We start from the raw sequence: 15901 nt of genomic DNA, 5'->3' as shown, positions 1-15901 counted from the left end.
CCCTTATACTCATACCATTCTCCAATTTGTCAAATTTGATCTAAATTCTCTCAAAATCTCAAATTTTGTCCGCGAGTGGCAAAATTACGATTTTGCCCCTACACTCTAGAAATCACTGGAATTAAACTTTTTCACAGCCAAACCCTCAAATTATACTCCAATACTCAAATCATACTCCAATAAGTCAAATGGGGCTAAAAAAAATCTTTTCTAAAAATTCCCATTGTGTCCTTGGGTGGCAAATGACCATTTTGCCCCTGGACAGTAAAAATTCTAGTTTGACTTCAAATTGATCCTCGAACTCCAAATCACCATATTAAACCATTCTGGGACTTTAATATTCTTAATTTCATTTTAAATTCTCTATTTGATCTAGTTCGAGACTTAAATTAACTTAATTGTACCATTTGGTACATTGTCGTCTTTTAACGATTTTTCTTTCAAGGCTTTCCAAGTATACAAGCATATTGTCAATCATATGAATGACATGGAAAGTATTTTATAAGGTCGGGCTTGACAGGAAATTTGACAGAAAAATTTTTTGAAAGCTTTTCGACGGATTTCTTACGAAATTTGAACAAAAACAAAACAAATTTTTCCAACGGAATATTTTTGTTGGAAAATTTGTTTGCCTCAAAAAGAAATTCTCCCACCAAATTTTCCAACGAAAATTTTTCGTTGGAAATCTTAAGAACAAAAAAAATTTGAAATCTTTCCAACGGAATTTGAAAAATTAATGGGCCGGCAAGCTTTCCAACCAAATTTTTCGTTGGTAATAGTAAAATTTTAATTTTTTTTCTTAAAATATTTTAGACTTTTTATAAATTTTATTAATCTTTCATAAAAATAGATATTAATAAAAGCAAACACATACATATTGAAGGTATAATATTTAAAAGTTTAAGTTTGTTTTTCTTTGAATAATTTTGTACATTTTTTTAAAACTTTATTGAATCATACATTATAAATTAATAGTTCCAAATTCAGTAATTTCATAACATTAAAAAATTTATGAAAAGAATAATATAAATTTGTTAAATTTATAAAAATACATGATAATATATAATAATAAATTAAACCAAAAATATTAATACTTTATGTACGTTTTAATTGTAATTAGTTAATATATATAAATTAATAAGATATATTTATAATAAAGTATTAATTTAATATATTTAAAATATATTAATTGATTATATCTATGTAAACAAATTAGAATCATAGTTATAGAATATATATATATAGCTAAACCTACAGTATTCACAAAAAAAATCTATATATCTAACCTATTGTATTAATATGAAAGTACAAGTTATATTCTTTAATTGATATAACTTTATAATTAAGTTAATATATATATGTATGTATATGTTTACATACATATATGTATGCATACAACTTTATGTATATGAGTTAATATATATGTTTACATACATGTATATGAGCTAAAACATATATGTTTACATACAACTTTATATAACTTTATAACTAAGTTAATGTCACGACCCGGTACTTCCCTCGAGCCCGTGACAACAGTCGCGGTGTCCCGGTAGACACTTATTGCTCGGAATGTCAACCCGAAACCCCGCAAGGCTTTACTATCAGTTTCTCTATTCCCTTGTGAGCAACCATTGTCAAATATCGTGTTCTAAAAGATTTTAAGTTGTTTCCAACTTTAAACAAATAAAATATTAATTTTTCGTCTCACAAGGGTATTTTGGTCATTTTTCTCAAAAATTTTGAAACTGGCTAAAACGTAATATATAAGTACAAAACACATAATTCATATTCAAAATGAGTTTAAAAGTCTAAAATCTTCATTTAAAACGAAATTATGGTTATTTGAATATAATAAAAAAAATAAAAGAAATATTAAGTAAAATATTCTATTTTCTTATAAAACAATATTTATAGAGTTATACGTGAATAATTTTTATAGCGTAAAAGCTAAATAAATTTATACATACTTAAATACAGTAAGCCAAAATATTTAATTTAATTTACAATAACAATAGTGCCCCCGAATAAACAAAAGTAAAGAGGACTGTGAACCTACGGTTTGGAAAATGCAGATCCCACTGTAGTCCTCGATGAGATCAGCTATCTACAGTCTATACTGAACCTGAAATGGGTGGAAAGGAGGGTGGTGAGATTATAAAATCCCAATGAGTAAACAAACATCATCATAAACATCTAGAATTGAGTACATGGAGACAATAAAGTAAATCATCATAAACTGGGTTATACAATTAGAACACATCTCGTTCAAAATACGTAAAAAGGCTTATGAATCTCATAAAAATCTAGGCTTGTGCCATAAATCCATTCTCGGGGACACCTTGGCCGAGGCATCCTACCGAGATCGCCAAGGCTATTAAAATTCACATTTCACATAAATCATGTTTTTGTTTTGAAACATAGTCGTTCCTTGACGTTGGCTGAGTTCCCCCTCACGTGGTGGTTTAGCATGAAGTGAACCCTAAACTTTACCCCAGGAGATACCCTACGCGCCTCTCCGTTCGAGGTAAGAATATAATGAGGTTTACCGTGCCCCTTTAAAAGGCTGGTCCACAGAAACCCCCTACTGCAGTGATTAATTAATATATAATCCACCATATAATAAAACTCAATAACATGATATGGCAATTTTGTAATTCGTAGTTTTTCAAGGTAACCAAAAAATTCGCATTTCAATACAATTGCCAACTAGCCAATCATGCTCGATTTATCATAAGCCAGTTAATTTAAACAATCAAATTGCCACAATTAACAGTCTCCGTGTACTCTATTTTTCAAAATCACTATTAATTTCAAAACAATTTATAATTTAATTTCATTGAAACTCATTTATTCATAAAACATGAAAATTTACCTTTTTAAATTCCTTTTTCCATAGAATTCATGAAAGCATCTAAAAACCACCCTAGATAATTAAAATGATAGTAAGTTTACTCACAATGTCTAGAATGCAGACTTTCGAAGCACTCTGTCTACTGGTCCTCGGATGCAATTTCCTTGCCTTTATCGGAGGACTCACCACCTTGACACAGTACAAAATCGAGAGTTTCACCAAGTTGGTACTAAATCAAAATTAAACTAATTTAGACTACCAATGCATGATATGGAATGCAAAAATGCACTGGTAACTATCTAAACCCGGTATTGACCTAATTCGTCTTATCATCCGATTAAATTCCTAACGGGTACGTTTAAACTCCAATTTAATTCTTTTCAGTTTCTATACCTCAATTGCACCCAAATTAACTTAATGTCCCTCAGTGTGGTGCAAATTATCAGTCCCAACAGCAAATTACTAAAATACCCTTAGTGGGTAAAAATTCGTATTTTTGCTCCGAAAATTCCCATTATTTTTCTAGGCTCATAATTCATTATTCCTTAACCAATTCTCCTAGAATAAATTCAAACTCATCCTCACTCACTACATGGTAAATTCAGCCATTAATGGTTGGGGGAGAAAATAATTTCTTTTCTTGTTGTTTTGTTTCTAAATATGCTAAACTAACTAAAAACACCAACATAAATTAAAATCAAATAAATCCAACAACTTTCTCTCTCCTAACCCATTTTTTCAGAATTGAATTCATCATGAAAACATGTAATTTAATCATGGAAAATAAAGAGAAATGCTTGGGAATAAGAAAACTCAAGCTTAATAGAAAAAATCTCACATTTTTCACTTAATTTCCTTGAAAATTCACACTTTTTTTTTTATTTTCTCTCTCTAGGGTTTTGTTTTTGTTTTCTCTCTCTTCTTGCTGGTTTGGCCGGCCATGGGGTGGAAGATGGGCTGATTTTGTGCCTTTTAAAAAGGAAAATAATAAATTAATAAAGACATGACACATGGCATCATGTCATTGGCCCGTTTTTAAAATTTTAAAAATTTAAACATTTTATCTCCACCACATGTTTAGTTAAGGGTCAAAGATGAAAACAAAGGAAGACCATGTGCTGGAAAAAATATCCTGGTGGTGGAAAATTACAATTTTGCCCCTGAGGTGGCAAAATTACCATTTTACCCCTATACTCCAAATTATACCGAAATCAAAATTTTTCACTTCTAAACCTCAAATCATACTCCAATAAGTCAAATGGGGCCAAAAAAGTCTTTTCTAAAATTCCCATTTTGTCCCCAAGTGGCAAATGACCATTTTGCCCCTAGTTAGTGAAAATTCCGATTTGACTCCGAATTGATCCTCAAACTCCAAATTACCATTTTAAGTCATCCATGAACTGTGAAACTCTTAATCTCACCTTAAAATTCCTATTTGATCTAGTTCGAGGATTAAATAAACTTTATTGTACCTTTAGGTACAATACCGACTTTTGTAAATTTTTCGGGACTCTCCTAGCATGCAATCATGCTATCATCACATGTATGTCATGAATAGTATTTTATAAGGTCGGGCTTTACAGTTAATATATATATGTATGTATATGTTAAATTCATATATGTATGCATACAACTTTATGTATATGAGTTAATATATATGTTTACATACATGTATATGAGTTAATACATATACATTTACATACAACTTTATATAACTTTATAATTAAGTTAATATATATGTATGTATATGTTTACATACCTTACAGTATGCATACAACTTTATGTATATGAGTTAATATATATGTTTACATACATGTATATGAGTTAATACATATATGTTTACATACAACTTTATATAACTTTATAATTAAGTTAATATATATGTATGCATTATTCACAAAAAATGAAATACCCCATACTTTGATATGGTGATAAATAAAGTTGATCGAATGCAAATTGAGGTCAATTAAAATGTTTAGAAGTGATAAAAGACGAAAGGAGTAGTTTAGGATAAAATATTTCGCAAGTGAGAAAATAATAATAATTTTATCGGAGGAGAATTTGTGAGATAAAAGGCGATTTGGAAGTCAAGTGAGGCATAATAAGGTATTTTGGGTACCAAGGAGACAAGATAAAATTTTAGAATAAAATAATATTTTATTAATGAAAGAATATTAAAATATTAATATTTAGTTGAATGTCGAAATTAGTCATGAAGAAGGATCATATGGTTGATCCAAGTGGGGGAGAAGATGACAAGCCCGACTCTATAAAAATATTTATCATGACATACATGTGATGGATAGCATGTTTGCATGCTAGGAGAGTCTCGAAAAATTTACAAAAGTCGGTATTGTACCTAGACGTACAACAAAGTTGATTTAAGCCTCGAACTAGATCAAATAGATAATTCACGATGAAATTAAGAATTTTAAAGTTCTAGAATGGTTTAATATGGTGATTCGGAGTTCGAGGATCAATTTGGAATCAAACCGAAATTTTCGCTATCTAGGGGCAAAATGATCATATGCCACTTGGGGACAAAATGGAAATTTTAGAAAAGATTTTTTTTGGCCCCATTTGACTTATTGGAGTATAATTTGACTTATTGGAGTAAGATTTGAGGTTTAGAAGTGAAAATTTTTAATTTCGGTATAATTTGGAGTAAAAGGGTAAAATGGTAATTTTGCCACCCCAGGGGCAAAATTGTAATTTTCCGCCACCAAGAAATTTTTCCAGCACATGGTCTTCCTTTATCCTCATTTTGACCATTGACTAATTGTGTGGTGGAGATAAAAAGGATTAAAATTTTTAAAATTTTAAAAACGAGCCAATGACATGATGCCATATGTCATACCTTTATTATTTTATTATTTCTTTATAAAAAGGCATAAAATCAGCCCATCTTCCACCCCATGGCCGGCCAAACCAGCAAGAAGAGAGAGAAAACAAAAACAAAACCCTAGAGAGAGAAAATCAAAGAAAAAGTGTGAATTTTCAAGGAAATTAAGTGAAAAAGGTGAGATTTTTCTATTAAGCTTGAGTTTTCTTATTCCCAAGCATTTCTCTTTATTTTCCATGATTAAATTACATGTTTTCATGATGAATTCAATTCTGAAAAAATGGGTTAGGAGAGAGAAAGTTGTTAGATTAATTTGATTTTAAGTTATGTTAGTGTTTTAAGTTAGTTTAGCATATTTAGAAACAAAACAACAAGAAAAGAATTTATTTTCTCCCACAATCATTAATGGCCCAATTTATCATGTGTTGAGTGAGGATAAATTTGATTTTCATTTTAGGAGAATTGGTTAAGAAATGATGAATTATGAGCCTAGAAAAATAATGGAAATTTTCAGAGCAAAAATACGATTTTTACCCACTAGGGGTATTTTCGTAATTTGCTACCGAGACTGATAAATTGAATCTCATTCACAATCATGGAGGTAATTTAGTTATAATTGGAGTGTAGAAAGTGAGAAGAATTGATTTGGAGTTAAATTGGAGATAATAGGCCGAATTAGGTCAACATCGCATTTAAGCGGTAGTCGGATAAGTTGTATATCATATCACGCATATATACCGAGCCTGAATTGATTTTATAATGGTCAAGCATTGATGTGGTGAATTATGTATTGTACATTGTGGATAGGTGGTGAGCAAAGTACACTGGTAAAAGTACAAAAATTGTGTTTGGAAACTGGGATTAGGAGTACATCGACTCCTACAACAGTGAGTAAACTTATTATCGTCTTAATTATCTAGAGTAGTTTTATACAACTATGTGATTTTATGGAAAATGGGTTTAAATGGTAAATTGCTATGTTTTAAGAGAAATTGTAATTTTATAAAATGATTTTATAAATTTTCTGAAAAATCGAATATTGGTTTTGAAAATAGAGTAATTGGAGACTGCTAGTTTGTGTTGCAAATTTATGGTTTTGAATTGAATGGCTTATGATAATAAATGAGCATGAATGGCTAAACTGATTTTGGTATTAGAATTATTTATACTGTGTATTCAGCCTTGAGAGGCTAGGTTGCAATAAATTGCCATGTCATGCTAGAATGAATTTTATTGATTGGTAGATTATATATTAATTATTTACTGCAGAGGGGGTTCCATGAACTAGTCTATTAGAGGGGCATGGTAAACTCCATTATATTATTACCTCGAACGGAGAGGCGCGTAGGATATCTCCTGGGGTCAAGCTTAGGGTTCACTTCACGCCAAACCACCACGTGAAGGGGAACTCAGCCAACGCCAAGGAACGGCTGTATTTTTCTCAAACTAAAATATATTTTAAGTGTATACAAAATTTTAACAGCCTTGGCGGACTCGGTTAGATACCCTGTGCAAGGTATCACCGAGTATGAGTTTTGACACGAGCCAAAGTTTTAAGAAATTCATAAGCCAAGTTGATTACTCGATTTTTATGGATTGATTTTATTTGGTTGAAATGAGTTGAAAGGTAATGAAATTACAGTATGATGATTTATTTTAATTGTCTCCATTTACTCGACTTTAGATAGTTTAGATGGTATCTGTTTACTCATTGGGATTTTATAATCTCACCACCCTCATTTCCTCACATTTCAGGCTCGGGGAATTCCATAATTAGCTGACTTGACAAGGACTTTCATTTGGACTCAAATCGGTAAAAGCTGTAGGTTTTCAGCTTCCGATGCATTTTGGTTAGAGGTGGGCCCACGTGTCACTGTAAAAGAAATTTTATGCTTTGGTTATTTGTGTCACGACCCGGAGCTCCCTATCGAGCCCGTGACAACCGCCGCGAGGCCTCGACAGACATTTTTCACCCCGAATGCCGATCGAAACCCCGCAAGGCTTAGCATCAACTTCCGCATCTCCCCGGTGAGCAACAATTATTAAATCTCGCATTTAAAAAAAAATCATAAGTCATTTTCAAATAAGAACAATAAAATATTATTTTCTGGCTCATAGGGGCATTTTTCGTCAAAAATCTCAAAACTTGCTAAAAATATAGTAGGTAAGCAGAAAATATATATTTAATGATTTAAAAACAAAATAAGTATCTAAAACGTTCATTTGAAAGCAAATTGTTGACAACTAGTACTATTCAAAAATAATAAATAAAATATTCTATTTTCTCATAAAATAAATTTTTATAGAAATATTCGTAAATAATTTTTCGCACATGAAAGTAAAGTAAAAATTGTATGAATAGAAATACAGATAACCAAAATATAAGTTTTGATTTGCAATGACACGTGGGCTCCAATTGACCAAGAGGATGTAAGATTGTGAACTCTTACATTCTATAATGCAGTTCCGAGCTTAATTCTCGTCCTACTCGACTATCTACAAACTGTCCTGAGCCTAAAAAATGTATAGGAAGAAGGGGTGAGATTTTATAATCCCAGTGAGTAAACATATACCATCAAAAGTATCTAAAGCCGAGTAAATTGAGACAATTAAAATAAGTCATCATACTGTAATTTCATTACCTTTCAGTTCATTTCAACCAAATAAAATCAATCCATATAAATTGAGTAATCAACTTGGCTTATGAATTTCTTAAAAATTTGGCTCGTGCCAAAACTCATACTCGGTGATACCTTGCGCAGGGCATCCAACCAAGTCCGCCAAGGCTGTTAAAATTTTGTATACACTTAAAATATATTTTTAGTTTGAGAAAAATACAGTCGTTCCTTGGCGTTGGCTGAGTTCCCCTTCACGTGGTGGTTTGGCGTGAAGTGAACCCTAAGCTTTACCCCAGGAGATACCCTACGCGCCTCTCCGTTCGAGGTAATAATATAATGGAGTTAACCGTGCCCCTTTAATAGGCTGGTCCACGGAACCCCCTCTGTAGTAAATAATTAATATATACTCCACCAATTCAATAAAATTCATTCTAGCATGGCATGGCAATTTATCGCAATCTAGCCTCTCAAGGCTAAATACACAATACAAATAATTCTGACACCAAAATCAGTTTAGCCATTCATGCTCATATATTGTCATAAGCCTGTAAAGCCCAACCTTATAAAACACTATTCATGACATACATGTGATGATAGCATGATTGCATGCTAGGAGAGTCTCGAAAAATTTACAAAAGTCGGTATTGTACCTAGAGGTACAACAAAGTTTATTCGATCCTCGAACTAGATCAAATAGGAATTTTAAGGTGAGATTAAGAGTTTCACAGTTCATGGATGACTTAAAATGGTAATTTGGAGTTTGAGGATCAATTCAGAGTCAAATCGGAATTTTCACTAACTAGGGGCAAAATGATCATTTGCCACTTGGGGACAAAATGGGAATTTTAGAAAAGAATTTTTTGGCCCCATTTGACTTATTGGAGTATAATTTGACTTACTGAAGTATGATTTGAGGTTTAGAAGTGAAAAATTTTAATTTCGGTATAATTTGGAGTATAGGGGTAAAATGGTAATTTTGCCACCTCAGGGGCAAAATTGTAATTTTCCACCACCAGGATATTTTTCCAGCACATGGTCTTCCTTTGTCTTCATCTTTGACCCTTGACTAAACATGTGGTGGAGATAAAATGTTTAAATTTTTAAAATTTTAAAAACGGGCCAATGACATGATGCCATGTGTCATGCCTTTATTAATTTATTATTTTTCTTTTTAAAAGGCACAAAATCAGCCCATCTTCCACCCCATGGCCGGCCAAACCAGCAAGAAGAGAGAGAAAACAAAAACAAAACCCTAGAGAGAGAAAATCAAAGAAAAAGTGTGAATTTTCAAGGAAATTAAGTGAAAAAAGTGAGATTTTTTCTATTAAGCTTGAGTTTTCTTATTCCCAAGCATTTCTCTTTATTTTCCATGATTAAATTACATGTTTTCATGATGAATTCAATTCTGGAAAAATGGGTTAGGAGAGAGAAAGTTGTTGGATTTATTTGATTTTAATTTATGTTAGTGTTTTTAGTTAGTTTAGCATATTTAGAAACAAAACAACAAGAAAAGAATTTATTTTCTCCCCCAACCATTAATGGCTGAATTTGCCATGTAGTGAGTGAGGATGAGTTTGATTTTATTCTAGGAGAATTGGTTAAGGAATAATGAATTATGAGCCTAGAAAAATAATGGGAATTTTCGGAGCAAAAATACGAATTTTTACCCACTAGGGGTAATTTCGTAATTTACTGTTGAGACTGATAATTTGCACCACACTGAGGGACATTAAGTTAATTTGGGTGCAATTGAGGTATAGAAACTGAAAAGAATTAAATTGGAGTTTAAACGGACCCGTTAGGAATTTAATCGGGTGATAAGACGAATTAGGCCAATATCGGGTTTAGATAGTTACCAGTGCATTTTTGCATTCCATATCATGCATTGGTAGTCTAAATTAGTTTAATTTTGATTTAGTACCAACTTGTTGAAACTCTCGATTTTGTACTGTGTCAAGGTGGTGAGTCCTCCGATAAAGGCAAGAAAATTGTATCCGAGGACCAGTAGACAGAGTGCTTCGAAAGTCTGCATTCTAGATATTGTGAGTAAACTTACTGTCATTTTAATTATCTAGGGTGGTTTTTAGATGATTTAATGAATTCTATGAAAAAAAAAAGAAATTTAAAAAGGTAAATTTTCATGTTTTATGAATAAATGTGTTTCAATGAAATTAAATTATAAATTGTTTTGAAATTAATAGTGATTTTGAAAATAAGAGTACACGGAGACTGTTAATTGTGGCAATTTGATTGTTTAAATTAACTGGCTTATGATAAATCGAGCATGATTAGCTAGTTGGCAATTGTATTGAAATGCGAATTGTTTGGTTACCTTGAAAAACTGCGAATTACAAAATTTCCATATCATGTTATTGAGTTTTATTATATGGTGGATTATATATTAATTAATCACTACAGTAGGGGGTTTCTGTGGACCAGCCTTTTAGAGGGGCACGGTAAACCCCATTATATTCTTACCTCGAACGGAGAGGCGCGTAGGGTATCTCCTAGGGTAAAGTTTAGGGTTCACTTCACGCTAAACCACCACGTGAGGGGGAACTCAGCCAACGCCAAGGAACGGCTATGTTTTCAAAACAAAAACATGATTTATGTGAAATGTGAATTTTAATAGCCTTGGCGGTCTCGGTAGGATGCCTCGGCCAAGGTGTCCCCGAGAATGGATTTATGGCACAAGCCTAGATTTTTATGAGATTCATAAGTCTTTTTACGTATTTTGAACGAGATGTGTTCTAATTGTACAACCCAGTTTATGATGATTTACTTTATTGTCTCCATGTACTAAACTCTAGATGTTTATGATGATGTCTGTTTACTCATTGGGATTTTATAATCTCACCACCCTCATTTCCACCCATTTCAGGTTCAGTATAGACTGTAGATAGCTGATCTCATCGAGGACTACAGTGGGATCTGCACTTTCCAAACCGTAGGTTCACAGTCCTCTTTACTTTTGTTTATTCGGGGGCACTCTTGTTATTGTAAATTAAATTAAATATTTTGGCTTACTGTATTTAAGTATGTATAAATTTATTTAGTTTTTACGCTATAAAAATTATTCACGTATAACTCTATAAATATTGTTTTATAAGAAAATAGAATATTTTACTTAATATTTCTTTTATTTTCTTATTATATTCAAATAACCATAATTTCGTTTTAAATGAAGATTTTAGACTTTTAAACTCATTTTGAATATGAATTGTGTGTTTTGTACTTGTATATTACGTTTTAGCCAGTTTCGAAATTTTTGAGAAAAATGACCAAATTACCCCTGTGAGACGAAAAATTAATATTTTATTTGTTTAAAGTGGGAAACAGCTTAAAATCTTTTAGAACATGATATTTGACAATGGTTGCTCACAAGGGAATAGAGAAACTGATAGTAATGCCTTGTGGGCTTTCGGGTTGACATTCCGGGCAATAAGTGTCTACCGGGACACCGCGGCGGTTGTCACGGGCTCGAGGGGAGTATCGGGTCGTGACAAAGCCATTCAATTTAAAACCATAAATTTACAACATAAGCAGGCAGTCTCCAATTATTCTATTTTCAAAACCAGTATTCGATTTTTCAGAAAATTTATAAAATCATTTTATAAAATCACAATTTCTCCTAAAACATAGAAATTTACCATTTAAACCCATTTTTCATAAAATCACACAGTTGTATAAAACTACTCTAGATAATTAAGACGATAATAAGTTTACTCACAGTATTAGGAGTAGAAATACTCCTATCTTCCGCCCTCGGGTGCAGTCTCTTACCCGAAACAATTGACTCACCACCTATCCATAATCCATGATACGAAATTCAATAAATTGTGTCAATTTATCATAAATTATTTCAGGCTCTTATCCATGCGTATGCACTAGATAGGATTTGAAATGTTTAGACAATCGTTTAATTGGGGTGTCCGACCTAACTCGCCTATACACGGTGTAAAGTCCTAAAATCCCCAATTCGACTCCAATTCCATCCATTTCAATTTCAATTATCCAATTATATCCACAATACCTCAATGACTGTGAATTTCGTTCAATTTATTAGTCCGAACTATAAATTATGCTTTTACCCCTAATGGGTAAAAATTTCAATTTATTGCATCGAAAATTCCCATTTAATTTCCAACCTCATAATTCATCATTTTTCCACCCAATTCTCTTAAAATAAAGTCAACCTCATCCTCACATACCATTGGCCAGATTCGGCCTAGAGAAATTCATGGAGAAGATAAATATTTTTCTTGTTGTTTTGCTCATAAACATGCTAAACTAACACTAAACACTAACATAGCTCAGAATCAAATTTATCTAACAACTTTCTCTCTCTAAACCCATATGACCAGAATTGAAATCATCCTCAAACCACATGATTCAACCATGAAAAATGATGGGAAATGCATGGGAAAGGTAAAGCATAAGACAAATTTAAGAAATGTTACATTTTTTTTCACTTGATTTTTGAATTTTCACCTATTTTCCCTTTAAATTTCTTGGCTAGGGTTTTATTTTCTCCTTTCTCTCTCTTGTTTCTTGCTTGGCCGAATGTTGAAGAAGAAGAATGGGTGGGCTGATTTTTTTATACTTTTTTAATTAGTTTAATGAAAAAATATTATTTTATTCATATTTTGAATATTTTATTAATTCATTTTTTTTCTAGCCATCCATTTGTCTTACTTTTTCCACCATGCATTCCCTTTGACTTATCCAAGTCTTAAGTGAAATTTCCAGAATTTTCCAAAGTTTTGGGGGAGTAAATTTTTCAAAATTACACTTTTACCCCCGAACTTTTCAAAAATTACATTTTTGCCCTAAAAATTGAAAATTTGCCATAATGCATAATTTTCACTCCTCATACTCATTTTACACTCCAAATAATTAAATTTGATCAAAATCCTTTCAAAAATTAAATTTTTGATTCCGAGTGGTAAAATTACCATTTTACCCTTTTACTCCAAATTATACCGAAATTAAAATTTTTCACTTCAAAACCTCAAATCTTACTCCAATAAGTCAAATGGGGCCAAAAATCTTTTTTAAAAATTCCCATTTTGTCCTCAAGTGGCAAATGACCATTTTGCCCCTACATAGCAAAAATTTCTATTTGACTCCAAATTGATCCTCGAACTCCGAATTACCATATTAAACCATTCTGGGACTTTAAAATTCTTAATTTAATCGTGAATTCTCTATTTGATCTAGTTCGAGGCTTAAATCAACTTTGTTGTACGTCTAGGTATAATACCGACTTTTGTAAATTTTTTTTTTGGGACTCTCTTAGCATGCAAACATGCTATCCATCACATGTATGTCATGACAATTATTTTTATAGAGTCAGGCTTGTCATCTTCTCCCCCACTTGGATCAACCATATGATCCTTCTTCTTGATTGACTTCGACATCCAGCTAAATATTAATATTTTAATATTATTTTATTTATAAAATATTATTTTATTCTAAAAATTTTATCTTGTCTCCTTGGTACCCAAAATACCTTATTATGCCTCACTTGACTTCCAAATCGCCTTTTATCTCACAAATTCTCCTCCGATAAAATTATTATTATTTTATTATTATATTCTCACTTGTGAAATATTTTTATCCTAAACTACTCCTTTCGTCTTTTATCACTTTTAAACATTTTAATTGACCTTAATTTGCATTCGATCAACTTTATTTATCACTATATCAAAGTATGGGGTATTTCAATTTGCTTTATAGTATATATGAATATAATTATCTTTTACGTTATAAGAATTATGTACCGATAGTTTTATGAAAATTATTTTACAAGAAAATAGTTTATTTTATTAAATATTTTTATTATATTCAAATGGTCAAATTTTCATTTCAAGTAAACGTTTTAGATACTTAATTTTTTTTAAATCATTAAATATATATTTTCGGCTTACCTACTACATTTTTAGCAAGGTTTGAGGTTTTCGACAAAAATGACGAAAATGCCCCTGTGAGCAAAAAAAAATGTTATGTTATGATTTGGAAATAATTTGTAATCCTTCGTATTTTGATTATTTGATAACTATTACTCACCAGGGAAGTGCGAAAGCTGATACAAGAGCCTTGCGAGGTTTCGATCGACATTCGGGATGAAGAATGTTTGTCGAGCCTTCGCGGCGGTTGTCACGGGCTCGATGGGGAGTTCCGGGTCGTGACAAAAAAAATCTATATATATATATATCCTATTGTATTAATATGTACGTATATGAGATATTAAAATATCCTACATATATATATTAATTTATTTTATATGTAAGCTTGTAGTAAATTTCAATTATATGATTACAATTATTAATTTTATTAGTTATATATTATCATACTTTTTATTAAATTATATTGATAATTAATTATACAAATGTTGTAATATATATCAAAGTATAACATATAATTTGTATCCTAAATATATGTATATAATTAATTTTGTAATATAACATTAAGTTTTATACTGAGTAATATTAAAAAAATGACTTTATTAATTAAAATTAAAATTTTCACATTTGTGTCATTGTGAAGACTTGAACCTCTGACCACATGTTAAATGAAATAGACTTTAACCAATTCTACCACATGTTAAATGAAATAAACTTGAACCGTTTGATGGGGTAGAGAGGGATTTTGGTGAGTCACAAAACGACGTCGTTTTGTAACCTCCAAACCCTAAGTATAAAATGATTTAGTTCTCTTCTCTCCCTCATTTCCCTTTTTTATTTTCTCTCTCTACCGTCCGACGCTCTAACCTCTCTCTAAAAGTCGATCCTTTTCTTTTCTCTCCCTTGCTGTCGGCCTCTCTTCCAATCGGCATTCCCTTCTTTCTTCTTCTTTTTTCTTTTCCTTCCCTCTCTCTTAGTCACCTTTCTCCCTTACCGGCGGTAGCTCTCTCGTCCGGCGCTCTAACCTCTCTCTAAAACTCAATTATTTTTCTTCTCTCCTTTGCCACCGGCCTCTCTTCCAATCGACATTCCCTCCTTTGTTCTTCTTTTAAGGTGAGAGGCCAAACTCCTAAAGTGGCAAAGCACAACAAGAAGAAGAAGCCCCGGGCCGCACTTACAAGAGGATGCAATACAACCGTAGTTTCGTCAGTGCAGGTGATTTTTTTTCACTCTATTTCATTTCTTTTTGTGGGTTTTCAATATTTGATTTGGATAAGCTGGTTCGATCTTGTATATTGTTGTATATTCGATTGTGAGCTTATTGAAGTTCTTTCACGAGTGAAAAACCCAAATCTTTTTGTTACTTTTCAGTGTTATGTTTATTTATAGTTAATTTTTATTAGGGAACATTTCCTCTAGAAATGGGATTCGTTTTTGCTCTTTGAAGAACTTTGACTATGAACTGAATTTCACTGAAATTAAATTAATATAAAAGAAGATATGAATATGTATTAATTGAGACAAGTAATTTATTTTGTTTTGGGGTCTTTGCAGTGGTTGGATTTGGCAAAAAGAAGGGACCTAATTGATTTGAGAAGTAAGAATTGTGAAGGTGAAGACGACAAGAATTTGCTATCTTTGATGGATTAAGTCTTGGTTATTTTGTAATGTTTTGTGATACTTA

The 15901-nt window shown here is 31.7% G+C and overlaps 1 long non-coding RNA gene across 1 annotated transcript in view; it reads right to left on the bottom strand.

Annotated features, from left to right (window-relative positions):
• Nucleotides 1–1968: 1968 nt before the first annotated feature.
• Nucleotides 1969–15901, bottom strand: part of LOC108663714 (uncharacterized) — a 36216-nt gene continuing 22283 nt past the window's right edge. The window contains exon 4 of the long non-coding RNA XR_016028852.1: nucleotides 1969–2122. This is a non-coding gene — a long non-coding RNA (uncharacterized LOC108663714). The remainder of the gene's footprint in view (nucleotides 2123–15901) is intronic.

This window comes from Theobroma cacao, chromosome 10 (genome assembly GCF_053813885.1).
Source record: "Theobroma cacao isolate CCN51 chromosome 10, ASM5381388v1, whole genome shotgun sequence".
NCBI lineage: Eukaryota > Viridiplantae > Streptophyta > Magnoliopsida > Malvales > Malvaceae > Theobroma > Theobroma cacao.
Note: the sequence above shows the minus strand (reverse complement) of the source record. Positions and strands in the feature narration are given on the sequence as shown.